At 36.7% G+C, this 16,321-nt stretch overlaps 1 pseudogene; it reads left to right on the top strand.

Moving 5' to 3' along the window:
- Positions 1-776: 776 nt before the first annotated feature.
- Positions 777-16,321, top strand: part of LOC101707630 (T-complex protein 1 subunit eta pseudogene) — a 52,467-nt pseudogene continuing 36,922 nt past the window's right edge.

Genomic DNA, 16,321 nt, shown 5'->3' with positions numbered 1-16,321 from the left:
ACACACACACACACACACACACACGCACACACACACACCCCTGCCCGCCCCCATGAATCATCCTCCATGACCGAAAATTTCTTAGAGGAGATTACACTGTCTCAGCGTTTTTTGTTTTTGTTTTTTTCTACCAAAACCTAGCACTGGATCTGGTCTACAAAAGACATTCAATATGTATTTGAGAATGAGTGAATGAATGAATGCATCTATTATGTTCTTTCCAAAATTCATTTCTAGCTAAACAATTCAGTTTTTGTTGTGACAGTTGAAAGAATAATGTTCATTTCTAAACACATGATTCTAGTTTTCTGCCAAATTTTTTCCCCTTTGGGAAATTTACTTCATGATGTTCCTGGCATCAGCCTTATTTAATCCTCCAAAAACCAAGCTAAAATCCTCCTTGCTGCTTTTCCCCCCTAAGTCTCCTCATTGTATAGTGGCCTACCCTTTCCCCTGTGCTTGTGATTCAGTTTGTAAATATATTTTCAGTGGCAGAGGTGAAGAAACTCCTCTTTCATTTCTGTTGCTAAGCTTCTGGGTGTCTCCCACCCTGATCCTGATACATGAGCTTTCTTAATCCTTGGTGATATATTTCCTCCTGTGTGTTTGCTTTATTCTCTAAATCCAAGGGTAGTTTTATAAAACTACCTTTCATCCCCTGAAGAAGCAAAGCAAACAGCAGAAATTGACTCTTATGCTAACAGTTATCATCACTATTACTACAGAATCAGTGGTTTGAATCATTAATGCAGGAGATCAAGTTTGCATCTGAATGAATGGTATGCCTGGCTGTGAGCCCCGAAGGCACCTCAGCACTTGCTGATACAACTGTAAGTGCTACAAAGGATCTTGTTTTCCCCCATCACTGCCACCACCAACACCACCACTATCATCACCGCCACTACCACTATCATCAGTCATCATCATCAGTCATCATCATCATCTTCATCAACAACATTGCCTTCATCACCGAAATCTATATCACACTGGCTATGGTCTATAAAGAGCATTGCCAACTACACGTAACCCCTTAACTTCAGTCCTTTGAATCATCCATCATAGCATTTTGAACCCTCACCTTGGTAGTTATCATAGACTGCATTCTAGTCATTTGATGTTTGAGCACCTCATTTTTGACCTACTGTTGTTTTCTTATCTATAGGAGGCCTGGCTTTCTATAAACAGAAATTGAGCTTTACAGTTTCTTTATCCTTAGAGCCTATTGCTATGCTAAAAACATAGTGATGTGGTAGTTTAGAGAGGTAGTCAGAGAGGCCTAATGATAGGGCCCATAGAGTCTGGTGGATAGAGCCCCACAAAAGAAAAGAAAATATCCCACCCAGGTTAAGAGCTACATAATTCAAGCAGCTAAAACAAGCTTAGAGATGCAAAGATAAACACAAAGACAAAGGATAGCAGGTTGGGATGAAAATAAAAAGATAAAGACTCTTCCCTCCAGGCATGACTCTAATTCAAGATATGTTATGACAGTTCCTCTCTGCCTCTAGACCAGGACTTCAAGTAGAGTCAGAGAAAACTTTAGAAATGCAAGGTAACTAGTTTCTTTTAGAACTCTTTTTGAGTTTTCTCCTCTGAAGCACCTCCAACACATACACACACACACACACACACACACACACACACACACACACATGCAATTCTGCCTAGCTATATAAGGCTGACACAAAAAAATATCCTGGACTTTTCCCTCTTGGTGGGTATCCAGCAAGAGCTTTATTCTTGCTATTTCTAATAAACACTCTCCTAAATTTCTCTTTTGTCCTCAGATTTATTCTTTTGGGAGACAAAATACCCAGGTTTATATAAAATTAGCTGTGTCAATGAGGCTCACAAATTGTTTCTAGAATTAAATTGCTTGTCTTTAGTCTAAAACAGGAAACAAAGTCTGATAAGTTGAGGAAGGGCATATAAAAAATAAAGATTACAGAACCATAACTTGTTTTTTATGGGTATAATGTTATTGATGAGAATACTGTAAGTAGATATGTACTTTAGCAGTTCTAAAAATTAGAAAAATAAATCAACAATTGATATTTTTAAAAGTAACATGTATCTGGAATGAAACTTCCACACAACAAAGATTCATTCGAAGTTGATTTATAGGTACTTTTCTAATAGTGGATGACATTCAATAAAAGAAAGAGTCAGAATATTATTCCTTTTGCCTCCACAGCAGTATTAATTTTGAGAATTTACCTCTTCTTGATTCCTATTTACAGTGTCTTAGTTTTGATTCTCATTGTTTCTTTCACCTGGATAATTGCAACACCTTCGAATAATTTCCTACCTTCTTGTTCCTACAATTCATGAAAGGTGGCTCTGCACGGATTATAAGAACAAGTTCTAATTCCTTTTCATGACATTTTCAATTTCAGTCACCAGCTTGTTTTATTGGACTCTCCTCTTACTGTTACAGGGAAGTCACTCCCAACCTGTTAGTAATGCCCAGTTTGTGTCTCTCAACACCAAAGAATGGACTCAGGACAAAGAAGGTGAAGAGTAGGAGTTTCATTAAGAGAAAGTTCCTGAGAGCCAGGAGGGGATTCCGAAAGTGAGTTGCTGCTAAGGATCTTTGTCTAGGGGTTTATATAATCAACCTATATGATTACAAGTACAGTCACTTAGTTAATATTGGTCTAATAGAAAAACAAGGTGCATAGCAAGGGCACACAGAAGAAGAACAAAAGCATTTCTGGAAGGGTTAGGAGTGAGGGGCAGAGGGTTCTGGTCATCTGGCTGCCTGTCTGTTACATTGTTTCTATGTGTGTGTTACATTGTTCAGGCTTGCTGGATCAGACCGTGCTAGTTACAGTACAGCTCTAAGTTGCTGTTTATCTCTGGGGAGGCTCCCAGGCCTAGTCATTGTGTCTCAACCTTGGGGCCCAGTTTTTCTCAACTCAGCCCTCAGCCTCAGGCTTAATTTGCCTCACTTCTGTTCTCACTCTGTCTTGGGCCTGGTCCTTTTCTAACTGCCTATCAAACTCTACCGAACTTAGCTATCCATAATATCACCTAATGCTCTTTATGAGTTACACTCCAGGCACATAGATCTTCATAAATCTCCAGGAAGTACACCATGATTTTTAAGCTTTCTATGAATTTTCTCATACCACTTGCCTTGAAAATAAGACCTAGCCAGAAAAAAAAGTCACCCTTGAAAACTAGAGCTCAAAAATGCCAGCCATCACTATTTTCGTGCTTGGAGGCTACTCCGTAAGGCAGGTAAGGTAAGGATAGGCTGATTGGGGTTGAGATTCTTGAGCTGTAGTTTTCAAGACTGATTATTTTCCACCTAGGTCTTTTATTTCAGGAAACACAGTATTTCTAAAACCTGAAATAACTATTGCTTTCATCAAAGCTTTTAAGGGACACATCAAAATATCATCTTCTTAGTGAGATATTCCTTAAGTTTACACAGTAGCTTTGCTCTACCATTATCATTTGCCATAGAATTTGGTTTGTACCTTTATTGTAACATTTGTGATATCGTGTTAGGATTTTTTTATCAAACTGCAATTTCCTGAGTTTAATGGCTGTTCATCTCTGTATCACTGACACCTAAAGAGAGATTATATTAGGCTAGACTGCTATAACACACTCTGAAATCTCTGTGGCCTGTCACGATAAAAGCTTAATGTGCAATGGTGACAAGCTAATGTGATGGTAGGAGGAGGTGACGGGGTGAAATTTTCTGTTCTGCATAGTAATTCAAGGAATAATTCAACCTAGTATCCTCATAACTTATTACGGCCTCATCTTCCACAGAAACAGTTAAGTGGAGGATTCCATGTGGGAGGTTTTTATGGGAGAGAACAGGGAGTGGCATGAACAAAACCAAATCACATTACATTTCCATGGCTTGGTCACAGATGCAACCTGACTTTCAGTGTCCTAGGAAATGTAGTTTAGCTTTAAGCCCAGAGAACAGAAGAAAAACATGGCCAGTGAGAAGCATCGCATGATCTGCCATCACAGTCTGTAAATGAGTGTACAATGAATACAGTGGAAGAAGTTTTTCTAATGGAAAGACATTATGATGGGTTCAGTGGAGCAAGAATAGTTTTTGAATCCAAAAATTCTGTTTTGAAACTATAGCAATGCAAGCCACTTCCTAGCTCTGTAGCCATCGCAAATAACGGGCGCTTTCTGAGACTCAAGTCCCACATCTGTAAATAGTGTTACTATTGGGGTTAACTGAGATAATGTACAAAAAGCACCTGACATGCAGGGGGAGCTCTTTAATAATTTCACTTATTTCATTAAAACTGGTGTTTTTCAAATTTGCAATGTAGTAGAGCAGAGCAGCATACATTGGGAATAGAAAGTTCTATTAAAAGCATCCCTTACCTTTTGGGAATGCACAGATCAGTTGCTGGGCAATAATGATAGACAAAAAATAGACATGTAAATGAATTGTGATGAGTAGGCTTTCATAAGAGAGAATACAAAAATATCCAATAATATCAGGAAAAAACTCATCTCAGTCACCAAAAAAATTAAAACCAGTTAGCTCTCATTATTTACCTATGTAATGGGAACTCACTGTAGTTTTAATTTGCATAAAATTAAAAATATGAACAATATTAAGTATTGGCAAGTATGTGGAGAAGCTGTGACTCTTACTTCCAGCTGGGTAAGTGTAGATTGGTATAACTACATTAAAAAAATTTAGCAAATATGTAGTAACTATCAGCATACACCTATCCTATGAGGTAAAAATACCACTCTGAGTCATATGCCCAACAGATATAAGTTCAGATATAAGTTTATGTTCACAATAATGTACAAGAATAGAGAAAATATTCTATATTTAAAATTGTATGTCTGAATTATTTCACTTAACATTATTGTCTAAATTCATTTACCCACAAATGCCTCAAGTTTATCCTTCTTTATGGCAGAGTAGTACTCCACTGTGTATAAATACCAAGCAGTAAAATAAAAGATTATAGAAAGTAGGGAGACCTTTTTCAAATGGTAAGGGGGACAAGGGATGGAGAGGGAGGGGTGGAAAGGAAGAAGGATTAAAAGAGAGAGACAGAACTGAAGGGAAAATGCAAATAGAGCTTTTTCAAATGGGAAGGGGATCAAGAGTTGGAGGGAGCAGGGAGGTTTGTTAATAGAAGGGAAAAATGAATTAAGATGTGTTGCAAAAATGTACAAGCTCCCCACAATAAATGTAATTATTATGTACTGTAAGCAAGTACTAATAAAATACATAATCAATACAAAGAATAGTCACAGCATATTCTACATTCACAGAAGCCCAAAACAGGAAAGAAGCCACACAGTCTGGGAAAAAGGCTTGTCAAACTTGTAGGATGATGACAATGTTTTCTCTCTTAATCAGGACACTGGCCACATAGGTATATGCATTTGTCAAAACTGATAGAATTTGTTATTTAAGATTTATACATTTCAATGTATATAAACCATGCTTTAATAAAAATGACAATGAGAATGTATAATGCACATACTACCAAATAGGCAGTTACAGAGCTCTTTCACCATACTCCAGCTTTGTGTCTTTGAAAATAGTATCTATATCTTCAAACATGCCACAGCACCTCCTTAATCTAAGGAAAGTTTGTTGATGACACAAATTATCTCAGTAATTATTCCCACATCGTGGAAATTATTACCATGAGAAGTCCCCTTGGATTTGGGTTCTAGACCCTGTAGCTCTTAGCTCTTTGTTGGCTTTCTGTACCCTAGTGAGTTCTTCATACTTCTCCAATTTCATATATATATATATATATATATATATATATATATATATATATATATGGGGTGGGGGAGAGATTTGGACTGGGGATCAAACTCAGGACCTTGTGCTTGTGAGGCAGGTGCGGTGCCACTGAGCTAAATCCCTGGCCCACTCAGATTATATTTTAAAACAGATTCCAAGCATACATTTCATTTTGGGTAAGAATTTAAACAATCATTTGGTTATTTACTTGTCAAATAAAATTAATGTTTAGATTAATTTCTTTCCTACTTCATAGAAAAGATGCTCTTTTTCATTTTGTGATAAAACATACCAAGTAAAAAATAAAATACTTTTTCACAAATTTGACTTTAAGAAAGAGGTAATATAACCAATGAATTTCCTCTAAGTCCTCTAAAGTATTATCTTTTAAAACAGTATCTTCCATTCTCTAATTATATAGTAATATATGAAAGTAGTAAAAATATTTGGAAATACAATAGGTAAATTCACTTTTTAATCCTATTTATATGATAAAAATAAAGGACAAAGAATAAAAAGTTGGCAGGAAAAAAATCAGTGTCACTCACAATTCCATAAATCAAATAAAGTAAGAGGCAGGGATTTGATGGCACAGAAGAAAAACTGTGTCTTTAGTTGTCCAGGTCATAGGACCCTGTTTGGAAACATAAAAATGCAGCTGTAGAACATCTTGCTCCATTAGCAATACAGATATTATAACTTCAATTTGGTTTTGGCATCAGGTTATTTTTCAATTTTAATTTCTTTATCTTGAGTTTTCATCTTTTTCTGTTTTTATAGTCTTGTTTGCATGTAATTTATAACCAGACTTTAATGCAAGTTGGAAAATGCTATAGTGAAGACTGCTAGTTTTTTGACCTTTTAAATCAGAAATCTAATTTTTTTAGGGAGGGAATCTCAATGAATTAGATCTACTATCAAAACATAAGGATTTCTGTAAACCGTAGTTTATTAAAGAGCAGTTTTGGGGAAAAATAAAGTAAATTTTTCTAAAGGGAAAGGAAAACATGGAGAAAACCGGCCTCTAGTTAGTACATAATAACAGATTGTGGCCACCTTACAGATTCCAGTGTGGGAAAGGTGGTGAATTTGGCCTGTCCATTCATTTTCATTGGAATTATCCTCTTTTCCTTGATGACATTTGCTTCAGATCATTAGGGACTAAGAAAGTAGTGTGTAAGCTGGCAGAAAAAATGAAGTGCATACCCTGGTATGCACTAAAGATCAAGTTACAAATACTCAGGAATTCCAAAATTTTTTTAAAAAGCAATCACCTGTGGGAAAAATAAAGTGAGTTTACCCTAATAATATACTTTTATTTAGTATGGAGCTAATTTCCTTTACTTCAAGGAAAGAAGCTTTAAATACAATTTACTTGACTTCTGTGGCTGTCAGTGATTGTTCCTCATGGAGAGACTTGTAGGTTGGTTGCTGCCAAATGTGCCACTTTTATGAATCATAAATGGTTCCTTCTTGAAGAAGAGGACTAATTTAATCCAAATGACTTTCTAACCCTCTTGATATTTTGAAGGGCTTCCGAAAAGTTTGACCTTGCAAAACCTGTCATAGTTCATAGAGCACAGAAAAAGACTTAGAATAAGATGTAAAACAGTACCAGACTTGGGAAAGCAAGAGTCCTCACATTACAGCATTGAATACACAACTAGCCTCACCCTGGCTACATTTAACTGTCTGCTTTATCTATTTCTGCTTCCTAGAAATTGCTAGAGAAAAAAATGCAGCTGTATTAACTTCCATCATTTCATATTTAGGATTGTAAACCTGAAGTTGTCCCATTGTCAGGCTATCCTCATAACAGCTGATATTGCTGGGTTCTATTCTTAACTCCCAAACAACCATATGGCATAAGTACTATTATTTTCAAAATTAGTAGGTCAGGAGACCAAGGCACGTGGGTGCTTAGTTAATCACTCCAGACAGTGCAGCTCCAGAGACTGTGCAGCATAACTAGTACACCATGCTGCTTTTGCCATCTTCTCTCATTAAATTTATTTCCCACTGTTACAAAACATTGTTTTTTCACAGTTTCTTTTCAAACCTATAAGTTATAATTTTCTCTTTCTCATTTTTTCTTATTAGCAAGTGTTTGTAGTACATAATGTTTACATTCACCATGGAGAGTTGGTACATGTACATAACACATCCTAATCTTATTTAATCAAAGTTCTTGATTTTTATTTGCCCCCCAAAAATATTTGCCCCCCCAAAATATTTGCCCCCATAAAAGAATGTTCTCATCATTCCATAATCAACTCTCCCAATCCCAACATGAATTAATATCCATATATTAAACTTTTTCTCCTGATACAGTAGATTAAACATCCCTACTCAGAGAGGGCTGGTAAAGTCAGTTTCTCCAGAAGTATATTGACTTCCATCCCTCCTGGCTTGTTCAATAATCTGGTTCTTGCATGAAATTTACTCTTCCTATGGGATAATTGCTAGTTGGCTATATAACAGAGGCAATGATGTTCACTAAAGATTTCCTTTGCTAGTCTATGCTTCTCGTGCCCTTTGCACTTAGGCAGGTCATATGTTCTGACCAATTAAAAATATATCAGTTCTGAGAGTGAAAATTTATTCCATTCTTTTCTAGTCTTTCTTTTTTGCTGCAGAAATTTAGGAAGCTGAACATTTAAGCTTGTACAGATATAAGATATAATTCAGGAAGCCTCAATAAGACTGCAACACAGAAATTATGGAGAACAAATCTCCAACTGACTCACCTTGAACATGCAGGATGAGTGAGAAATAAATTTTTTTGTGGTCTACCAGGGTTTGGGGTTAGTTTGTTACTTTAGCATATCCTAGCCAATCCTGGCTAATAAACTATATACGCATTTTGCAAACAGAAAAACAAGAAAGAGAAAGAAAGAAAGAGAGAGAGAGAAAGAAAGAAAGAAAGAAAGAAAGAAAGAAAGAAAGAAAGAAAGAAAGAAAGAAAGAAAGAAAGAAAGAAAAGAAAGAAAAGACTCTTGGCTTCTTGTCCCCTTCTGACTTTGTTCAAATTTTCTTTTGCCTTTAGAAAAAATTCACTGAATGTGTTATCTAAATTTAATCTCCACTTCCTCACTTTCCATTTTCTTTTAAACTCTATGATGAGGTTTTTCTCATTAATTACTCTTTATCGATGTTACTAACACTTTACCACTCTGTGCTCATCAGTCGGTTTGATCCTTACATTACTCAATAAGCCAGGAAGCTTTGAAATATTATTTTCACAATCTTCTCTGTGAAATTTACTTATTTCACAGGTGGTTCTTGGTTCTTGTTCAATTTAATTTTCTGATTTCTTTTTCTCTGCTCTGTCCTGAATATTGCCTCTCTCCCTTTCTTGGTGTTTGGCTCTATTTTTGATCCACTTCCCTTACCAATTCCATAATTCTATACAACATCTATATAACATCAATATAACAATTCTATGTAACATGGGTAATGACACACCAATTTACATTCCCCACCTAGACCACTCCCTGACTCTAATGTGATCCCTAACTTAGTAGCGGGGTTAATACTAATAGTTCACATGTATTTAAAGCATATTCAACTCTGAACTCTTTTTTACAAACTCTCATCTTCAGATCTCTGTTCAAATATTACTTCCTCAGAAAAGCATTCCCTAATATCCCTTCTAAAATTGCCTTTCCATTTATTTATGTGCCACATCCCCTTTAATTTCCTGGTAATACTACAATTTGAAAGTACATTCTTGCTTCTGTAACTATTTATTCTGTCTCTCTTACAGTAATTTAAGTGTAGACTACTTATTTGGAAGGAGGGTGCTGGCTACTAAACCAAGGGCCTCACACTTGCTAAACAAGTGCTCTACTACTGAGCTACACATCCATTCCCCTAGTGTAGGGATTCTATCATGTTTTTCACTAGATTTCCAGAGCTCTAACTAGAGCCTGGAATCTAGTAAGTACACCATACATTATGTGATTGTACTAATGAATGAATTGGTCAGCTACACATCTAACTTTGTATATAATTCCTTTACAATTCTATCATTTTTCTTCAGATTTTAACAGAGAGAGAGAGAGAGAGAGAGAGAGAGAGAGATTCCCTGAAGCAGAACATCTCCCTGACATAGAGAAGATCAGTAATGGTCCTCAACTGAGCAAAGGCCAAGTCTACAAATAGTTGACACATTGGCTAAGTTTTGGTCAATTTGTTTTTTAAAATCACCTGCTGAATGTGTAGGTTTTTTCAGTTACTGGATCAGCTATGCAGTCAATTCAATTTAATCTTAAAAGGGGAGAGATTGAGTGTTTTAAGCCTACATATTTTACCTCCCCAGTGTAGGCAGTCTTTACTTTGGATAGTTTCCAATTCAGAAACTATAACTTTATGAAAGCCTCTGAGCAAATTAAACTTGTTGTTTCTACTTTCCTTCTATATCATTTCCTTTCCACATTCAAGTATTTAGAAAGCCATTTGCCCTTGTTACTAGAAAAATTAATGTTGAAAATTGATTAGAATCTATACTAATCATCATGTTTCCTGAATTCACATTAACAGAAAGGAGAGCCCAACAGCCCATCTGTGGTCATTCCAAATGAAGCCTCATTGTCTTCACATTTGAGTGCTCAATTTAAGAGCAAAATTCATCACAGAGCAGGAAAGAAGGGACAAGTTTTAGCAGTTAAGCTTCAAGCTGACTTGATCTGAACTAAATGCTTTCTAATCTTTCTTTAAACAAAAGCTTTAGCTTCAGTAATCCTCCTCTTCATCTAGCCCTATGAAGCCTCCTGAGGCTGGAGCTGCTGTTCAGGTCAATTTTATAAACAGCCTAAGTCTCTGCCCACAAATAGCTTTCCAAAGATGACAGCAGTAGGGTAGACTTATTACAAGTGTCACGAGTCATGTCTCCCTGCCTTTGGAGACACCTGCCAAAGCAAAGCCTGAGCACCTTTTACCAAGCATCCATTCAGCCAAAAGCCCTGGTTCACGAAAGCATGACTGAAAAACTATCATGTCTGTCTGCACCTTCTGTTCTTGAAATTCCAAGAAAAACCTTCCATTTGCTGTGTAAATGTGGACAGTGTTGCACTATACTCCCAGTTCTTTTGATCGGGTCCAGGGCTTTTGATAAGGTCCTTTAGTGCTTGTAAATTTCTACTACTTTTCCTAAGGGAAAACAGCAAGGAGGCTCAGGATCCATGACATCAGATTTAAATGACTTACTCAGGCCCAGGCACTGTAGACTTTCCAACAGGCATCTTTAATCCTTTCTGCTAAAAGCCTTCATATGGAGAAAAATGAAAAGCTGCACTTCAAATAAATGTCAGAAGATGAAAGTAATATAGCTGTGGCATCCAATTTGTGTTATCCCTCTGTGCTCATGTGTGAATGTGTACACACTCATACATAAACACTTGCAAACACACTCATAGGCCACAGGCCCCTCTATAAAACAGTAGGTGTCCTGGCTTTTCACAAGCCCAAGTTTTAGTTATTTGTGGAAAAGAAACAATCTCTAGAAAATATTTTAAGATTGACTTTACTTTGACCTAGAACTTTAAAATCCAGACTCATTGTTAAGAAAGAAGCTATGGCCAGACCCAGTGGTTCACACTTGTAATCCCAGCTTCTTGAGGGCTGAGACAAGAGGATCATAAGTTTAAAGCCAGCCTGAATAACCCTGTCCCAAAACAATCAATCAGTCCATGGCTGGGGCTGTAGCTCAGTGAAAGGCCCTGGGTTTAATCTCCAGCACCACACAAAAAGGAGCTATGACTGAGAGTAAAGAGAGGAACACTCTAGAAATTGTCTAGTTAATGGACTTTGTAATTGAACATACAGGTTTCTCATAAATCATTTACTAATTGTGCAGCTATAAGCAAGTATCTTAAACTCTATGAGCCTCAGGTTTCTCTTATTCATAAGGTCTCTTGAAGCCATTAAAGATACTAGAATAAAGTAGCTTGCACTGAGTAAGACCTCAAAAAATGATAGGTAGCTTCTTTTATGTGCCAGCCCTTGCTTTTACTGGATAAGACAAGCAAAATTTGGGCACTTTAATTTCTTCCTCATAGAATCAAATATAATGTTTCAAGGTCTTAGTCCTTTTACTTAGGGAAAATCGACTGATGTAAAGTAAAGAATTTCTTGACAAGGTGATGCATCTTTATTTCTTTGGTATTTCTGGAGGGATAGTGATGGATAAGAACTCTGTCCTGACATGTGTAAAGGTCCTAATAAGATGAATGGCAATTATATCCTGAAATAAGAAAGTATACAATCTCTACTCTCATCTTGGCTTTGCACACTCTTTTTTCTCTTCCTCTCTCTCAGTTTCAAATGGAGAATGTAATATCTCAGCCTTACATTTCTTAAAGTCATTAACATGAACCCTCTTTTAAACCACACACAAAAATAAATTGACAGCTATGTCATCATTGCAAATATATCTTTAATCTTCTTTGGCTACAAATTATGTTCAATTCTTGGCTGTCACAGAAAGTAAAACTGAACAAAAGTCAATGCTCCTAAAGGACTTCATAGAGAATACTAGATGAAAAAAACAAAAAAAAACTACTTCTTGCATTTGACAGTTTTCTAAAATTCTCTTCCACACTCATAATTCATTTGTAGTCAACTTCATCTCTCACACCAGGGAAAGATAGAGTTTAGACACTCTGCTCTGATGTTGCAAAAAAGAAAATCAGGACACAATGAAAGCAGTCTTATGAGGGCAATTCATAGCAGTGAATACGCATATTAGGAAAACAGACCAAGCCCAATTAAACAACCTGATGCTGAACCTCAAGCTTCTAGAAAAAGAAGAGCAGGACAACCCCAAAGCTCATACAAGGAAGGAAATTATAAAGATCAGAGGAGAAATCAATGCAATGGAGACTAAGAGAACGATACAAAAAAAATCAATGAAGCCAAGAGTTGGTTCTTCAAAAGAATCAACAAAATTGACAAACCTTTAGCCAACCTTGTCAGAAAAAGGGAAGAAAAGGCCCAAATCCATGCAATTAGGAATGAAAAGGGTAAAATTAGAACAGACCCAGCAGAAATCCAGAGGATCATCAATACCTACTTCCTGAACCTATACCCCAATAAGATGGACAACACAGAAGAAATGGACAGATTCCTAGATACACATGAATTACCAAACTTGAACGAAGAAGACCTAAAAATTCTGAACAACCCAGTATCAACCAATGAAATTGAAAATGTAATTAAAAACTTATCAACTAAGAAAAGCCCGGGTCCTGATGGCCTCACTGCTGAATTCTGCAAGACATTTAGAGAGGAGCTGCTGCCACTACTGTTTAAACTCTTCAATGAAATTGAAAGGGAAGCAATACTCCCAAATTCATTCCTGGAAGCAAGCATCACCTTGATCCCCAAAGCAGAGAAAGACCCAACCGAAAAAGAGAATGATAAGCCAATCTCACTAATGAACATAGATGCAAAAATCCTTAATAAGATAATGGCAAACAGAATGCAGAAGATCATCAAGAAGATCATACACCCTGATCAAGGGGGATTCATCCCAGGGATGCAGGGATGGTTCAATATACACAAATCAATCAATGCAGTACAGTATATCAATAGAGCCAAGGACAAAAACCATATGATTATCTCCATAGATGCAGAAAAAGCATTTGACAAAATCCAACATGCATTTATGATAAAAACCCTACAAAAAATTGGAATAGATGGTCTCTACCTCAAACTGATAGAAGCCATCTATGAAAAACCAACAGCCAATATCATACTAAATGGTCAAAAACTGAAATCCTTCACACTCAAATCAGGAACAAGACAAGGATGTCCACTATCACCACTCTTGTTCAATATAGTGCTGGAAACATTAGCCATGGCAATTAGACAAGAGAAAGAAATAAAAGGAATAAAGATAGGTAATGAGGAAGTCAAATTGTCATTATTTGCAGATGACATGATACTCTATATAGAAGACCCCAAGAACTCCACCAAAAGTCTTCTAGACTTAATAATCAAATTCAGTCAAGTAGCTGGTTACAAGGTCAACACACAAAAATCAATAGCTTTCCTCTACACCAATGATAGACTAACTGAGAGAGAAATAGGGCAAATAATTCCTTTCACAATAGCATCCAAAACACTGAAATACCTAGGAATCAACCTAACAAAAGAAATGAAAGACCTCTTCTCTGAAAACTATGGCACTCTGAAAAGAGAGATGGAAGATGATATCAGAAAATGGACAGACAGACATCCCCTGCTCCTGGGTAGGAAGGATTAATATAGTGAAAATGGCCATACTTCCAAAACTGCTATATAGATTTAATGCAATTCCCATTGAGATCCCAGCAGCATACTTCATGGACCTTGAGAAAACAATCCAAAAATTCATTTGAAACAAGAAGAGACCCAGAATAGCAAAAGCAATTCTAGGCAACAGAGACATGGCAGGGAGTATCACAATCCCCAACCTGCAACTATACTACAAAGCTACTGTGATAAAAACAGCATGGTACTGGCAAAGAAACAGACTTGAGGACCAGTGGAACAGATTAGAAGATGCAGAAACAACGCCAGACACACTCAGCCATCTCATCTTTGACAAAGGAGCCAAACACCCTCACTGGAGGAAAGATAGCCTCTTTAATAAATGGTGCTGGAAAAATTGGGCTTCAACTTGCCAAAGATTAAAACTAGACCTGTATCTCTCACCATGCACTAAACTAAAATCAAAATGGATTAAAGATCTAAATATTAAAATAGAAACTCTGAACCAGTTGGAACAGAGGTTAGGTAGAACCCTTGAAGACATCGGTGTAGGAAAAGATTTTATGAACCAAACCTCAGTTGCCCATGAACTAGCACAAACAATCAACAAATGGGATCTCTTCTTATTAAAAGGCTTCTGCACAGCAAGAGAAACCACTAGCAGTGTGAAGAGACAACCCACAATGTGGGAAAAAATCTTCACCTGCTCTTCCTCAGACAAAGGTCTACTATCTCGAATCTATAAAGAGCTTAAAAAGATCAGACCTCCCAAATTTAAAGACCCAATCCACAAATGGGCATCTGAAATGAACAGACATTTCTCAGGCAAAGAAGTAGAAATAGCAAATAAATACATGAAAAAATGTTCAACATCACTGGTCATTCGAGAGATGCAAATGAAAACAATACTGAGATTCCACTTCACTCCAGTAAGAATGGCTGCTATCATGAAATCAACCAATAACAAATGCTGGCGGGGCTGTGGGGAAAGAGGAACCCTGCTCCACTGCTGGTGAGTGCGTAGACTGGTGCAAGCACTGTGGAAATCAGTATGGAGATACCTCAAATAACTAGGACTGCAAATCCCATTTGACCCAGCTATTCCACTGCTGGGTGCCTTCCCCAAAGAATTAAAAGAATCATACCACAGTGATATATGTGCACCCAAGTTCATAGCAGCGCAGTTTGTAATAGCTAAAACTTGGAAACAGCCCAAATGCCCATCAACTGGAGACTGGAGAAAGAAAATATGTTTTTTTAATAAAATAGAATACTACTCAGCCATAACAAATGAGAAGAGACATTTATAGCTAAGTGGATGCACATTGAGGCAATATTATTAAGTGAAATAAATAGGACACACATGTATAAATAATGAATAGTTTCTCTGGTGTGAGAAACTGAAAGTGTAAATAAGGGCTAAATGTATAATAGGTCATGTGAAATAGGAAGAAAAGGGGCAAAGGGGAAGGCAGTGGGAGGGCTAGGGGAAAGGATAGAAGGGAATGGGATTAATATAAGAAAATGGAAAAACAGGAACAAAATTTTTGTAAATAGAGAGGAATGGAGGGGTTGAAGGGAGGGCTGGGCAATGGTGAAAAATAAGAACCAAGAGAGACTATGTAAAGGTGCAAATTTCCAATGATGAATGTCATTATATTGTATACCTAAAATGTACCAATGATTAGAATGAATATTCGATAATGTAAAATAGGAAGAAATGGTCCAAAGGTGTAGGGGTAGTGGGAGGGGCAGGGGAAAGGAAAGAAGGGAAAGGAAAAAATGATGAGAAATGGAAGAAATGGAAATAAAGTCTTTGTAAGTAGGGAAGGGTGGAGGGCATGAAGGGAGGGCTAGGAATGGGGAAAAAATAAGAACCAAGATGCATTATGTAAAGGTACAATTCCCAATGAGAAATGTAATTGTGTTGTATATCTACAATGTACCAATAAAAGAATTTAATCCAAAAAAAAAAAAAACAAGGGCTTTACATGAGGGGAGCCTCAAAGTCTCTCCTATTGGCCATAGCTTTATCTCCATTTGTGCCACTTCCAGAACTCTTGGAGACACTGAATTGTGACCCCAAGTTTTGTTCTTCACTTAATTTTCCCTGTACTCTCTCTCTTTTAGGTATGAAAAAAATTCTTTCCCCCCAAAAAATTCCTTCCCAAAATATTGTACAAAATAAAGTATCAAAGTATGCTTTTGGTTTAAAATACTTTGATCCAAAATACTGCCTCCTCCTCCCCTTTCAAAAAACAAAATAAAAGAAAAGAAAAACCCTATTAAACAGTTTCC

Source organism: Heterocephalus glaber, unplaced genomic scaffold, assembly GCF_053883595.1.
Source record: "Heterocephalus glaber isolate CG9 unplaced genomic scaffold, H.glaber_assembly_v1.0 deba00000347, whole genome shotgun sequence".
Classification (NCBI taxonomy): domain Eukaryota; kingdom Metazoa; phylum Chordata; class Mammalia; order Rodentia; family Bathyergidae; genus Heterocephalus; species Heterocephalus glaber.
This window is presented reverse-complemented; position numbering and strand designations above follow the sequence as displayed.